Genomic DNA, 14,974 nt, shown 5'->3' with positions numbered 1-14,974 from the left:
ACAAACTTTTCACACTGTGCCCTCTTAGCCATGGCCAAGGCCCCCCAGAAGCTGCGGTCGAGAACCAGGGCTGGGAGTGGGGCTGTGGCTTGCTGGGGAGAGGGGTGCAGACACAGGTAAGGGGGTCGCGGCTGGGCCGGGGGCTCAGGCTCAGGCTGAGGGTAGGGTGGGCGAAGAGCTGGGACAGAGTGGGGCTGAGTGGGGCTCCCTCCGTGCCCTCCATGGGGGCTGGCTCAACCCTGAGGTGCCCCCATGAACATTCCTCTGAGCCCCCCTAGGAGGCATGCCCCACATTTTGGGAATCACTCCCCTAAACTGACCCCTAGTCACTAAGCAGGGGCTAGTGATGCCAAAGCCCAGGGACAGGGAGCTTTGCCAGAGTGGAGCCTGCAGGTCACATGCTGGGGCCTGACCCAGGCTCAGTGCTCTGGAACAGCTCTGAACCAAACCCAGGCAGAGCCCTCATCAGTGTGACACCGCCCAGGGGATGCTGTCACTGGGGGAAACCTCCTTGCCTTCAGCACGTCCTGGGACTGACCTTGGACCTTTCAGCCCCCCTGTTCCATGCCAGGAGCTTCCTGTAGTGAGTCACCTTAGCAGGACACCGGGGAAAGCCTTACACCCCCCCCTCCCCCAAAGGAGTCCTGCACCCCCAACTTCCGCAATCACCAGTGACTCTCAGCCAGCGCTGTAAAACAGAAGGTTTATTAGTGGTCTGGAATCCAGACTGGGAAAGTTCTGTGTTAGCACAGGAAGCAGGAAGATTCAGCAACGTCCATCTTGGGGGGGACCCCGAACTCAGAGCCTGGGCTCTCCCGTCGAGTCCCCAACCCAGCAGACTCCTTGCTTCCAACAGCCCAACTCAGCCAGGCCCTTTCCCCTCTTCTGTCCTTTGTTCTGTTTCCCTGGTAACCTGCTCACCTGGCCTCCACCTTGTTCTTTGTTCTCCAGCTCATCCCAGCCAGCTGGTGTCTTGCAGCAGGTGCGCCCCGGCCAGCAGTTGCTAGGAGACAGAATTTGTGGCCATTGTCTGGGCCCAGGCAGCTGGACAGCAGCCACACCTGCCCTTTGGGGGTCTCTGCAGAGTAAACACCCTTGTCCCAGCACCGAGATCAGTTGTCCCAAAACTTTTTGAGGGTCAGGCCCCCCCTTACCCTTGTCCGTGCCCCCATGAGCCACACCTGGGAATGGGGCCACAGCTGTGGGGGAAGGGATGCAGACAGGGGTCAGGGGGCTGAGGCAGGGGCCAGAGCTGGGGGTGGGGGCAGAGACCGGTAGCAGAGCCACAGGTGTAGGGCTGGGAGTGGAGCCCTGGGAGCCAGGCCAGCAGCCAGGGCCAGCAGCTGGGGCTACAGCCAGGAGCGGAGTTGGAGGGTGCTCCCTCCCCACACACTCTGGGGGCTGGCCTGGGCCCCAGCTCCATTCCCCTGAGTGTTACTTCATTCCACCTGGCGGGATGCACCCTGCGTTTTGGACCTCTGACGTAGATAATCATGCAACAAATAGGGGAAACTGAGGCATGCACAATATGCAAAACATTCTGAAAATTCCCGGTCACAGGGGTGTCAGTGGGGTCTGAGCTGGGCAGCAGCACAGGGAGAGTGGGGAGGTTTCCCTTTGGAAAAATTAAACTGCAAAACATCCCCCTGTGTTCCCGCAAAAGTGTCTCATTCATCCCTTAACCCCCTCCCCATGAAAATCTCCACCCCTGCCCTGGCCCACAGAGACCCCCTCACTCCAATGCAGATGTTTAACTTTTCTTATTTTTCCTTGGCCTTGTGCAAACATTGTTCCCATCAAAATGATCCAGGGCTTTTACAATGGGAAAGAGAAAACAAACTAAATCAAACCCAAAGAAACCGCTATTGACCTCCCCGCCACAGACAGTTTGGGTCTGAATTTTTCTACTGAAACGTTGAGACAATAAGACTCTCACTGCTATTGTCCAGAAACAAACCTAAACCTCCCATGCAGTACCTGGGGCATCTGTGTCTGACCCATCAAGGCTTCAGCTCCTTTGGTGAGATTTCCAGCTGCCCAATCCTGCTGCTATTCCAGGGGAGCAAATCTTGGCTCCTGTCAGCATTTATCTCAGCCCCGTTCTGGGCATCACAGGTTTCTCCGGGAAAGGGCAGTGAATGGTTCTAGGGTCCAGTGATCCTCATCCAAATCACGCTAGAACCTGAGACTCCTTCCCCTTCCCCAGGCTGTGGGCGGGGAGGCATTTCAAAGAGCTCTCGGCGCTATAGCACGTGGCTAAGGAGAGAGAAAAAGCCTCATACCCCCTCTGCTCTGGGTGCTGGGTTTAGTCCTGCAGCCTCTGCCCCCCACCTAGTGCCCTATGGCTCATCCCTGACCCTTGCTGCTGCTCCTTGCTATAGACTGTGAGAGGAGCGGAGGCAGCGCAGGAGCCTTCTGGGGATGCAGATCCGAGGCTTTGGGGAGACACATTGTCTGAGACATCAGAGTGCTGCAAACCCTGCAGCCACCCCCTCAATCCGGGGCCTGTTCCAGCCCTGAGTCCGGGCTGCCGCGATCCCTCCCCCAGAGCAGGTGCCCACAGATAACAGCCTGGAAATAGGCATGTGAGACTAACTCCTGCTCTCCCTGACAGGGCCTCCCCTAGACCAAGTGGTGTCCCAGGCAAGAAGTGTCTTCAGTGCCCCCCAGCCCCACCCCAGCTCCATATGTTAAACCATTGAATACCTTATTTTTGTTGCATTTGTAGCTCATCGCATGATTTTGATGCACAATTTGATGCATGATTTTCTCTGTCATATAAAATACATTTTCATGCTAGGATGTGTAAACCTGTATTTATTCATGCCATGTATAAGCAAATTTAAAAAATCATTTCCTTTAAGCATATAGAAACTTTTAAATTTTGACAGTAACTGAAATGTGCTAACACCTAGCAATGGAACTGTCACCAGCACTGGGTGGGCCGCTATTAAATAGTGTTACAGTAGAGACAGTGTTAGGATGTTAACCCTAGTGCTTTAGTTCAAAGGTCGCTTTTCCCACCTTTCCCCTCCTGAACTAAAGCAGTGGAGAGATCCAAAGGCTAGTTGATGACATTTCCGAGTGCTAAAATAGGAAGCGATGTCCGTCTTGCATTGGCCATTATTGATTGGAGTGATGGTTTATTGAGAATAAGCTTCAAGGTGAGAAGCAGCAGCCCAAAAAGGCTTCCTGCAGGTGCTGAAGTAGCTCAGTTGGGAGAGCGTTAGACTGAAGTTCTAAAGGTCCCTGGTTCAATCCCAGGCTTCAGCAGACTCTTTCTGCAGCAGTGGGCTGTTTCCTGGAAACACAACACTTCCTTTACCCAATTCAAGTCCCTTATTTCAGGCTTAGCTGCAGGAAAAGGCAGCAATGGCTTCTGCACCCAGTTGGCCCACCTGACAGTTTTTTCTTCTCTTGCTCTTTCTCAGCAAGGGGAAGGAAAAGAAGCTCTCCCTCAAGCTGGAGTCACAAGAGTGACGTAAGGACGACTTCCTGAGCCCTGGCTCCAGTCCTCTGCTCTTCCAGCTGACCCATTGAAGAGCTGCGGCCATGTTCTCCAGGTTCGCCCCTCGGTGTGTGCCAGGGTGAGCACCACCAAAGTGCATGGAATTTGAGGGGCGGGGCAGGGCAGTGCACGGTGATGGAGTTTCTGTAGTGTAGTGGTTCTCACGGCAACTTGACATGCAAAAGGGCCTCAGCCCAAAACCAGGCAGCAACATGCTGGCTTCCTTTTCCCAGCTCCCCTTGCTGTCCAGCAAGGTGCTCCTCCTTCTGCCACTGGCCTGTCCCTGGGATAACCCCAATCCCAGCATGATGGAGGGTGGTGACATCAGTGAACAAAGTACCTTGGCGTCAGCCTGGGGAAGCTAGAGGAGTTAGGCCAGTCACCTTTCGAATGCTTGTGGCTTGGCCTCCTCTGCCCTGGGAGGTTGGCCTGCGGAGGCAGGCTCCTCTGTGAGACTTGCCAAAGGAGGAAGTGAGGCAGGAATGGGGCAAAAGAGGAAAGTCGAGCTGAGGAAGGCAGGGCAGAAGCTAAGTGCCTCAGTGCAGCTAAGTGGGGTTAGTAGAGCACCACCAGTCGTTCTGCAAAGCCTGGGGAGGTGCGGTTGGCTGCTGGGAGGTAGAATCCTGTGCCTGCCTCTTGGCTTCCCAGGGGTGGCTACTTGCAGCCCAGGAAAAGAAGAAGTGGGGTTCTGGGTGGAAGGAAAAGAAGCAGTGGTGAGTCCTAGTGGGTGGCTTTCTGGCAAGATGGTTTTCCGGTTTAGGCTTGGGAGGCGCCTGCGAGCTGTGGGTGAAGTTGTTCCAGTGAGAACCGCTGCTCTTGTCTTGCAGACCTGGGGGCGCCAGTGACAGCTTGAGGGGGCAGGTGCTGGCTTGAGTGACTGGGATATAGGAAACCCCAGCCTGCCCCGCCCGGGGCCAAGTCCACTGCTTGTCTCCTGCGTTGTGACATCCAGATTTAAACCTTCCCAGCATGTGCTGCGGCTCATGTATTAAGCCTTCCTGGTGGGCCTGGTTATTGCCAAAGTAGCTCATGTGGGAGTATATTAGATTGAAGATCTGAAGGTTTCTGGTTTGATACCAGGCTTTAGCACCCTCCTCACCCTGAGCATGTCATGCTGGGCTTTCTTCTGGGTGTGCAGTTGTGCCTTGAACACACCAGTTTTCCTAATTTCAGAGGCAAGACTTGCAGAGGGCGTGTGTGGGGCCATGTGCCCCACCTGGGTTAGCTATCGCCTACTACATCATGTGGTGCTGCCAGCGCAGCAAGGAGGTGCCTGGGGCAGCCAACGGAAATGGGAGGCACGTCCGGTTCTTCAGCGGCAATTTGGCCCACTCAGTCCCTCTCAAAGGGAAGAACTTGCTGCCAAAAATGGTAGAGCTGCCATTGATTGTGGATTTTTGTTGATTTTTTAATTATTTTTTTTTGCCACTTGGGGCAGGAAAAACACTGGATCTGGCCCTGCTTCATGGAAGACAAGTTGATAAATCCCAAATGAGTGGTGTTATATCAGTTCTCAGCCTGAGTCCTTGGGTCTTAATCCTGAGGTTATGTCAGGTTCCTCCGGTGGGGGTGTGGAGCAGCAGTTTGTTTTCCTGTTCACAATCCTCTGCGGTGTGAAAATCGGGGAGGGGAGGCAGAAGCCCCACTTCCCTCCCGAAATGACGCCCAGTGGGGCAAGCCAGGACAACAGGGTGGGGCAGCAAGTGGTGGCCAGACTCTGGCTGCCAGGGTCTAGTCTAGCTCAGGGTCCAGCTCAACCTCCTCCACGCGCCACTGGCCCCCAGTCCTCTTCCACTGCAAGGTCAACCCGGGCACTAGGGCAGGAACAGGGTGAGGCAGCAAGTCAGGCTGAGCAAGGCAGGCAAAAGCGAGTCTTGTCTTCATGGGTCGCTCACAATGACGTCCTTTTTGTGTGCAACTGCTGCAAAAATATCTTGGGCAGAGAAGCAACAGACCAAAATGTTACCATGCAGCTGCCAAAGTAGCTCAGTTGGGAGAGCGTTAGACTGAAGATCTAAAGGTCCCTGGTTCAATCCCAGGCTTTGGCAGGCCCTTTCATCCCTCTTTGCACAGTGATGGCTTGTTTTCTGGGAGCACAGCAATTCCTGCACCCAAGGTGAGTCCCTGAGCTTGGGCTCTGCAGTAAGAAAAGATACTAGGATTCTGCCCCTAGTTGGCTGGCCTGACCCTTAACAATGAGGGATGGGAGCTGTCTCTCCTACATGAGTTATTGGTGGACCCAATATGGCAGGAAGAGAATGAGGCAGGGTGGCCCTCAGGAATGGTGCCAGAGGGGTTGCTGGGCAGTGACAGGCAGGTATAGGGGATGAGAACTCCTCTGTGCAGCTGAGCAAGGGCAGTACCCTGGAAGGGGCATCTGTGAAAATGGGAAGGTGGAAGGGATTTGGGGGACCAGGAGGAGGCACTTGATGTTCAGTGACTTGGACATGGTGGGTGTTCATAAAATGCACATTAACAACTCTAGGGTAGCTTGATGGTGATTGGTGGAAGGGCCCATCTCTCTGGTCCTCCAGGCCAGTGAAGAATGATGGGGTTGGAGTCTTGTTCTTCACATTCATGGTGCGAGTACAGAAGGGGCTGGAGCTCTGACCAGGGAGGGCATTACTGGTGGGCTTTGTGCTCTGCAGCACTGGTTATGGCTCTATTAGTGTGTTTGGTCCCCAATTAAGGCGTGAAAGGAAAGTTCTATGGAAGGAACTGGCTCCCTTCCTCTGGACCGCACGGTGTTTGGTGCCGGGGGGATTTCAATTGTTGCACCGGCCTGAGGACTGCTGGTCCTGTTTTCCTGATGGTCAGAGGAAACTCTTCTATGATGAGCACTACCTGGCGCAGGTCTGTAGCGAGGTTGGCTTAGAGGACGTGTTTCTCCACAGTGGAACCAGTGGAGGGCAGGTGGTAGCCTCCTATTCCTTTGACCCGCACTCACACCAGCCGCAGAGGGGATAAACCTTTCTGCGGGGACAGGCCAGGAGTCTCACTGACCGGATTTCCGTGAAGGAGAGCACATCGACAGCCCAGTGCAGGGTGGTGCCAATGGACTGTTCGGATCACGCAGCTCTCACCATGTGCTCAATGTGGGCAATTCCCTGACCCAGGGCAGAGGATATTGGAAGCTGAACATCCAGAGCTTGCAAGATAAAGGAGCAGGGGGCGAGGCCTGACGGTGTTGGCAGAACGGGAAAGCATCAGAGGGTTCTGTGGTTACCAGGGGGATTGGTGGGAGTCGGTGAGGGAGGAGTTGGTGGCTTTGTTCCGGCAGTCGGGCAAACACTACAACATTTAAGAAACCAGTGGTTCCAAGTCCTGCAGCGTCGCCTGTGGGATTTCCACAAGAGCATCCAGGCAGGGGAGCCAGTCAGCATGTGACTGTACGACCGGACCAAGCGACAGCTGCCCGAGATCCAGGAGATGAGGCTGCAGCTGGCCGATATGAGCGGGAGCACCGAGTGAAGGGAGGAGCAGCTTCCCCTGACATTTTTGCAGCCTGCAGGGAACGGAGACAAAGCAGGGGGATGTGGGGTCTCAGGGTAGGACCCATGGATCCAGTAGTGCAGGACTATAGTCGCTGGAGGAGGAGAGAGAGTCCTGCGAGAGGAAGCCGCTGGTGGGAAGCAATAAATGCAGAGAGCAAACCAGCCAGCTGAGAGTCACAGGGGTCTAGAAAACAAAACAGCAGCAGGTCCCATGGTGTAATGGGCAGCACTTAGGACTTTGAATCCTGGAATCTGAGTTCAAATCTCAGTGGGACCCTGTAGAGATATGTTGCTTTGCTGCAAAGCCCTGGAGCTCAATGTGTTTGGCTACCTTCTCTCAGGGTGAATTAGAGTGAGTTTTTTTCCCCTCACCCAGGGTGACTGATGCCCACTGGAGATAGGTCTTTGGTCTGGCTGGTTCAATGGGCTGGCGGCTATAGGTTGGGGTCCTAGAACTTAACAGTCTGGCTAGAGATTCCTGTGGATTGATCATATGGTTGCTTCTCGCTGCTTCACCTGATGCCCACAACTTCGGTCCCTGCAGCTGCCACACTCTTCCTCTTGCCAACATGGCATTTAAAGGAAGGAGGGCCAGGGCCAGGCTTCATAGTCAGGGCTAGGCAGGAGGGAGGAAGAGTCCCAGGCTGTAGCCCAACACACCTCTCCTCCTCTGGGCACCTAGAGCAGAGGCGGCTGGTGCTGACAGCTCCAAGGGAAGGCTTAAAAGCCACAGAGCAACTGAGGGCAGGGCAAGAGGAAGGGAGAACTATGCCTATGCATGGCCAGCAGACAGCCACAGAGACACCAGGCCAGCCTGCTCCCTGCCATGCCGAACACCCACTGAAGGCCACCCACAGACCAGCATTCGTTCTGTGGTCAGCATCACAAGGTGGTTGGAAAGCAGGTGGGGCCTCTGACTGGTCCCACTCAAGGGGCTCCTTTTGGCGGTGGGGCAGGAGACATTTCCCCCAAGAGGCTTTTTCCCAGCTGCTGAGAAGCACAGAAGTACCCGGTGTTTGCTCTTGCCGTGAAAGGGGTTAATACATTTAGGCGGCCTGGCTAGCTCAGCTGGCAGCACCTCTGGCTCTTACTCTGAAGGTTGAAGTTACAATTCCCTGTTTGGGTGCTTGGGGCTCCTCCTCAACAATGCAACACACAATCTGCTTAAGCCCCCACCCAGTAACCTGGGGAAACTAACCCTGGCCACTGGGTGCCTCCAAGAGGCGATACTTTCCCCACTCACACGCACCGAGTGTAGAAAAGAAACTTGGAGGAAAAGGAGGAAAATGAGCTTGTATGAACTTGTGAAAACACCACAATCAGGATTCATAACACAACACTATGAGCAAAACACCCGCCCACAGTGCGCTGGGCAGTGGCCTTTTGCCTCGGGCTCCTAAATCCAGACACCAGAAGCTCTTTGGATGTGCCCCTCCCTTCACTGCACCTCACCCACAGCTGCTGCCCTGGGTCAGTGAAAACCCAGAGTTCACCTCTCACCTCCTGGAGGGAAAGCCCCTTTCTCCCTCCGCTGTCTGGCCACATTGCCGGTCACTTGCCATTCCCCCCGTCACCACTCTGCTGGCCACCCTCTCTCCTCTGGGACATCTTGTGGTCCCACTAGGAGCGGAACTGCCTGTTGGACGAGGGGACCAGGTGGGACAGGCGTTTTGGACAGGCCGTCCTCCCATCAAAGGAGGAAGAGCCTGAGAAGGAGGGCCGGGCAAGAAGCTACAAGCAGGCAAAGAAGCAGAGCAGGCAGGCAGCTCCCCTTAGAGCCAAAGAAGGCACCGGTCCAAGCCCCCCCCACCCCTAAAAGCAGACTAGAGAGCAGACCAGCTGCAAAAGACCAGGGAAAGCCAAGAACACAAAGAGCCTTATAAGGCCCCAGTAAAGTTTCAGAGCTGAGCTTTGCTTACGAGGAATAACAATGAAGGTGCCCAAAAGTACAGGGTCTGTGGAAAAAGAGCACTCCCAAAGGTACAGAAAAATAACCTGCTTTCCTTAGAGTCTGCTTTGCAGTGCACTAAGCCTAAGCAGCCCACTTTTGGTTGTCTGTTGCTCCAACCAATTGCCAGGGGAGAGCGCGAACGCAGTCCCCAACTACCACAAATTATGCAGTCGAGTTTCCCGCATTTGGGGAAATCGCAGGGGTCAGCACACCCGCAGTACAATGGATAAAAGCCTCACCCTAGAAAAACCACCTTCGTGATCATGCTATCTCCCCTGCCAGGTAAGTATGAGTTCCTGCTGCCCGGCCGCTGCCCGCCCTCGCTCGCCCCACACTTATAACAAACGGGGTGGACCGACTGCCGGCCTCGCCCACACCGGCCCCCACTGCCGACAGCTGCCCCGACGCATCCCCCGGAGCCCCTCCCTTCTCCACACCGAGCTCCCGGCGCCAAAGTCGGGCCCTGCCTGGCAGCCTGCATCCGCTCCCACAATGCTCTGCTCGCACACAGATCTGCATACCCGCTCACGCGGCTCCGCCCCTCCGCTCTGGCCCCTCCCCCTGCCCGCCCGGGCCGCCGCTCTTGCCTGCCCTGTAGTGGTAGCCGGGTCCCGTCCCGGGAAGCCAGGCCAGCAGAGAGACAACGTGGCCCACCTGCTGCTGGGGAAAGAGCGCAGCTTGCATTTCGCTTCTCTCTCTTGCTCTCTCTCTCTCTCGCCCCACCGGAAGTTGGTCCAATACAAGAATGACCTCCCCTGCCTTGTCTCACGTCAGTTTCTCCTCAGGGCAGAAGGTCGGGCGTTGTCAGCCACTCTCCAGAAACTGGACGGCCACTCGATCCCTTTTGTTACCTGCCAAGTGAGGCTGATTGCGCTGGCAGGCAGCGCTGTTTGAAGAAGTGGAAGATTGGACAAATGACCAGGGAGGAGTATAAAAATCTTGCTCAGGCACGCAGGAGTGAAATCAGGAAGGGCAACTCACGCTTGGAGTTGCAGCTAGCAAGAGATGTGAAGAGTAACAACAAGAAGGGTTTCTTCAGGGATGTTAGCAACAAGAAGAAAGTCAAGGAAAGTGTGGGCCCCTTACTGAATGAGGGAGGCGACCTAGTGACAGAGGATGTGGAAAAAGCTAATGTACTCAATGCTTCCCCCCCTCCCCCTTCCCCGTCTTCATGAACAAAATCAGCTCCCAGACTGCTGCACTGGGCAGCACAGCATGGGGAGGAGGTGACCAGCCCTCTGTGGAGAAAGAAGTGCTTTGGGACTATTTAGAAAGCTGGATGAGCACAAATCCATGGGGCCGGATGCGCTGCATCCGAGGGTGCTAAAGGAGTTGGCAGTGCTGCATGCTCCTTTGGTCAGTTCCCATGCAACTGTGTTGGGGGAAGGGCAGTGACAGCCTGAATTGTTCCTTATCCCGGCAGAGCCAGAGGACTGAAAGCAGCAACATCAAACCCCGGTGTAGCTCACAGGAATGGACATAAACGCTCCCTGGTATCTGAGGAGATGTTCAGCTTTGCCCTTGGTCAACTACAAGGCTAAAGAGAAAGGAGGTGGCGCCAGGTATAAAGAGTGAAACACGACACATCATAGTTATGCCCATGGTGGCTGCAAAATCTTTTGACGTACTTCTTCTTATCAGCAGTGTATTGTTTTCTCCAGAGCCTAGGCCTTGACCAAGAAATTTGTACTTTGCTAAAATAATCGACTGCCCCTCATGAAGACAATGGACTTGACACCCACTGGGGTGTCCCTACACAGGTACAAGTACTAACAACAGTGGCTGCCTTTTAGCCATAGATTTTAATTAGGGCAATAAATTGATACAAACTCCTGTTAAATCATTTCTCAGCCCGAGTCCTTCACCCACATTCCATAGAGCATTGGGCCACCATGTGGACGTTTCATTTCTGACCTCAGTTTCACACAGAGACAAAATTTCCTTTGCACAGATCCATGAACAGCAAAACCTCCCTGTGTCTCTGGTTTGAGACAGGGCATTCGATGCCAGTGAACCTTTTTCTCCTGCAATGGCGATGGTCAGACAGAGGGGTCATGGCACCTGCATCCCTGCCAGGGCGATATTGGCTCCGCTCTTTCTTTCTGCTGCTGTTGTTAGTCCATGAAACATCAAGGGTGGAATGCAAGGCTGAGTTCACGCGCCAGCCCTCTGAAAAATTTCAGTGCCCCAGAGAAATCCTGCCCCCTGCTATTGGAACGATGTGCTGGAGATTTGACTAGGAAAGGGACTGTCTGAATTGTCAGAGTGGGGAATGAACAACAATCTACAGCAATGTCGTTCACACAAACACACTCTCATGCTGCTCCAGCCGGAAAGGAAATGGGCAGGAATTCTCACTGTTCACCCAAGGACACACTTACACTGATGCGCAGCCGTGAGTGTGCTGGGGAAGCTGGTCTGAGCAAACAATTTGAAGTGACAATTCAGTGAGAACAATATCATCATGCAGTAAAATGGACACATGTCAAGTAGTTGTGGCCGAGTGGTTAAGGTGATGGACTAGAAATCCATTGGGGTCTCCCTGCGCAGGTTTGAATCCTGCCAACTACGCAAGCACTGTGCTGTTGTTGTTATTATTGTAGTCTTAGTGCCTGAGCATCCATAGTGCAAACTGGAGATAAATCTACTTTCACTCTGTCTACACTTAAAACGCTGCTGTGGCACTGCTATAGCACTTTGGAGTAGACAGTGACTGGAGGGATTTTCCCATCCCTGTAATAGCTGCATGGACAGAACAATTCTTCCTTTTCTTTAGCACTATCTAACCCGGGCTTAGATCACCTTAACTATATGGGTTTGTGGGGGGGTCACACCCTGGGAGACATCGCTTTGCCAGTTCAGTGCCCAGCATACACCAGCCCTTAGGTCCCTCTGGGTATTTCAATGCAGGCACTGACCTGTGAGAGGAAAACATCAGCTCACAAACACAGAGACTGAATTTCCCACATTTAATCTCTCTGCACTTTCCAGAAAGTCACAAAATTCAATTCATTCTTGCTAGGACAGAGAAAAAATAAGTGATACTAAGTTTTTGGCTTGATTAAATAAAATTAAGTGTTTAATTGATATAGTAAAAATCTGTACTGATTCCTCTAACTAACACCATAGCGTGAAATAGGAACAGAGACAAATCTTGTCAGTGACGACTAATTTCACAAATGATCTTCCCATTATTAATTTCCACATTGCCCCTTTTGGAGGTCTGGGCATTGCCAGTGTCATTGCTCTGCGTTCACCAGAATTGTTCTCGGACATTCGACTTCCTCTGCGGCATGGGGCTCGGGTCACTTGCTGGAGGATTCCCTGCACCTTGAGGTCTTTAAGCCACAATTTGAGGACGTCAATAACTCAGACATAGGTTAGGGGTTTGTTACAGGAGTGGGTGAGTGAGATTCTGTGGCCTGTATTGTGCAGGAGGTCAGACTAGATGATCATAATGGTCCCTTCTGACCTTAAGTCTATGAATCTATGAATCTAGTCCCAAATTTGGAAAACTGTGCAGTTCAGAATGTGAATAGTGACCCCGTCTCCTTCCTGCACCTGCTCTACATTTCTCCACAGCAGCTTCTCTACCTGCAGTCACCCCAGCACTGCAATGCAGCCGCCCAGGGTTCAGCAGGGGCCCCTGGCAAGGACAGTGGGTGCAGGTAACAGCCCAGTGTGCCTGGCCCTGAGGCAGCTGTAAAAAAGCAACACTCCCCCCAGAAGTACAGAGACTGAATTCCTTAACTTTAACATCATGACCCCCTGTACAAAGCCACACGTGTCAATTGTATTTTCACAGGGAGATGCAAAAATCAAGTGACACCAATTTTTAAGTTGAGTAAATAAAGTTGAGGAGATAGTTATTAACCTCCCAAAAATATACTAAAGATCCCTCAACATAACACCTGAAGGTGAAATATGAACAGAGACAAACCTTGCCAGCAAAGGCTCATTTCCCAAACGATCCTCAAAATGTTACTAATTCCTACCCCTCCTCCACAGGAGCTCTGTGCAGTGTAACTGTTCTGCAGGCAGCTTCCCATTCAATGCTGTTGTGGGACATTCCCAGGCCTGGAAATGTACCAAGGACAGAATTTGAAGAGCAAACCTGGCTCCCCGCACCAGGCGGGATTTGAGTGTTTTGTCCCTGTCACTTAGTCTGTGTCAATAGTACAGACGCCAGGGGCAGGACTCCAGGCTCTGCTTGAGGGATCCTGGCACAGGGGCTGGGGGGTAGAAAGGATGGTAGATTCTGACCTGGAGAGGAGGTAATAAGTGAAGGGGGCATTTTTTATTAGCCCCCTCCTCAGGGTCCCCAGGGCTTGAATTCTACATTCCACAGGCCAAATAAGGGGGTGACACCACTTGGCTAATGAAAACCAGTGCTCCAGGTGAGGTTTGAACTCACAACCTCAGCATAGCTCCTCTCAGCACTGCCCTATAAGTACTGTGCGCTAACCAATTGCGCCACTGGAGCACCTGTTAATTAGGATTCTCTGAGACTCCTAGGTTGATACAGGTGACAGGTGACCCCAAAACATTCTCAGTGGGGCTGAGAGCAGGTAGCGACAAGTGTTGTACTCGGTGGGGTGGATTCTTCTTAAGGGTTCCAGGCACCATTTGACCCTTTTGTTCTTCCCTGTGTAATAACAGAGCTGGTTAAGACTCAATGGAGAGCCTTGCTGCAGACCAACAGGTCTGAAATCACTGATAACCAGCTCTAAGCATTAGTCCTGCTTTGGGACAGTGTCTCTCATGCAAGAAACTGCCCAGTCTGCGCTAGCAGTGAGGCTCCCTCACTAACAGCTGAAATGAGGGAGAGCTGTGTGAAGTGCAGGGCCCCAGGGGTGCCTGAACAGGGGGGAACAACACCCCAGGTGCCCAGAGGAGGAGAGGTGTGTTGGGCTCCCGCCTGGGACTCTGCCTCCCTCCTGCCTTTCCCTGACTGTGAAGCCTGGCCCCAGCCCTCCTTCCTTTAAATGCCATATGGGCAAGAGGAAGAGTGTGGCAGCTGCAGGGACCAAAGTTGTGGGCATCAGGTGAAGCAGCGAGAAACAACCATCCTGTCAAACCGCAGGACTCTATAGCCAGACTGTTAAGTTCTGGGACCCCCAACCGATAGCCGCCCATTGAACCAGCCAGACCAGAGACCTATCTCCAGTGGGCATCAGTCACCCAGCAGAAGAGAAAAACCTCACTCTAGTTGACCCTGAAAGAAGGTAGCCAAACACATTGAGCTCCAGTGCTATATAGCAAAGCAATGTATCACCACGAGGTCCCACTGAGATTTGAACTCAGAGTCCAGGATTCAGAGTCCTGAGCGCTGCCCATTACACCATGGGACCTGCTGCTGTTTCATTTTCTAGACCCCTGTGACTCTTGGCTGGTTTGCACTCTGCACTTATTGCTTCCCACCATCAGCTTCCTCTCGCGGGACTCTCTCTCCTCCTCCAGTGACTGTGGGCCTGCACTACCGGATCCGTGGGTCCTGCCCTGAGTCCCTGCATCCCCCTGCTTTGTCTCCGTTCCATGCAGGCTGCAAAAATGTCAGGGGAGGCCACCCCTCCCTTCCCTCGGTGCTCCCGCTCATATCAGCCAACTGCAGCCTCATCACCTGGAACTCAGGCAGCTGTCACTTGATCCGATCGTACAGTCACACACTGACTGGCTCCCCTGCCTGGATGCTCTTGTGGAAATCCCACAGGTGACACTGCAGGACTTTACACTGTTGGTTTCTTTAATGTTGTGGTGTTTCCCCAGCCGCCGGAACAAAGCCGCCAACTCCTCCCTCACCGACTCGCATCGATCCCCCTGGTTGCCACAGAACCCTCTGATGCTTTCCCGTTCTGCCAACACCGCCAGGCCTCGCCCCCCTGCTCCTTTATCTTGCAAGCTCTGGATGTTCAGCTTCCAATATCCTCTGCCCTGGGTCAGGGAATTGCCCACATTGAGCACACGGTGAGAGCTGTGTGATCCAAACTGTCCATTGGCACCACCCTGCACTGGGCTGTCGAC

General features: G+C 53.5%; 1 protein-coding gene and 7 non-coding genes across 8 annotated transcripts in view; 5 read left to right on the top strand and 3 right to left on the bottom strand.

Moving 5' to 3' along the window:
* LOC120375921 (zinc finger protein 850-like) overlaps positions 1-14,974 on the top strand; it is a gene marked incomplete at both ends in the record, with an annotated part of 362,646 nt that overhangs the window by 139,613 nt on the left and 208,059 nt on the right. The window lies entirely within an intron of this gene.
* Positions 3,201-3,273, top strand: TRNAF-GAA. The gene has a single exon. It is a non-coding gene; the product is annotated as a tRNA-Phe (tRNA).
* TRNAF-GAA lies at positions 5,484-5,556 on the top strand. The gene has a single exon. It is a non-coding gene; the product is annotated as a tRNA-Phe (tRNA).
* On the top strand, positions 7,208-7,279 carry TRNAQ-UUG. Its single transcript has one exon. It is a non-coding gene; the product is annotated as a tRNA-Gln (tRNA).
* On the bottom strand, positions 9,078-9,243 carry LOC120376234. Its single transcript, XR_005587140.1, has one exon. It is a non-coding gene; the product is annotated as a U1 spliceosomal RNA (small nuclear RNA).
* On the top strand, positions 11,443-11,524 carry TRNAS-AGA. Its single transcript has one exon. It is a non-coding gene; the product is annotated as a tRNA-Ser (tRNA).
* TRNAI-UAU lies at positions 13,343-13,436 on the bottom strand. Its single transcript has 2 exons — positions 13,399-13,436; positions 13,343-13,378 (listed from the first exon to the last, which is right to left on the bottom strand). It is a non-coding gene; the product is annotated as a tRNA-Ile (tRNA).
* Positions 14,233-14,304, bottom strand: TRNAQ-CUG. Its single transcript has one exon. It is a non-coding gene; the product is annotated as a tRNA-Gln (tRNA).

The sequence above is a fragment of the Mauremys reevesii genome, linkage group 12 (assembly GCF_016161935.1).
Source record: "Mauremys reevesii isolate NIE-2019 linkage group 12, ASM1616193v1, whole genome shotgun sequence".
Lineage (NCBI taxonomy): Eukaryota > Metazoa > Chordata > Testudines > Geoemydidae > Mauremys > Mauremys reevesii.
The sequence above is the reverse complement of the archived record's forward strand: the minus strand, read 5'-3'. Positions and strand labels throughout refer to the sequence as shown.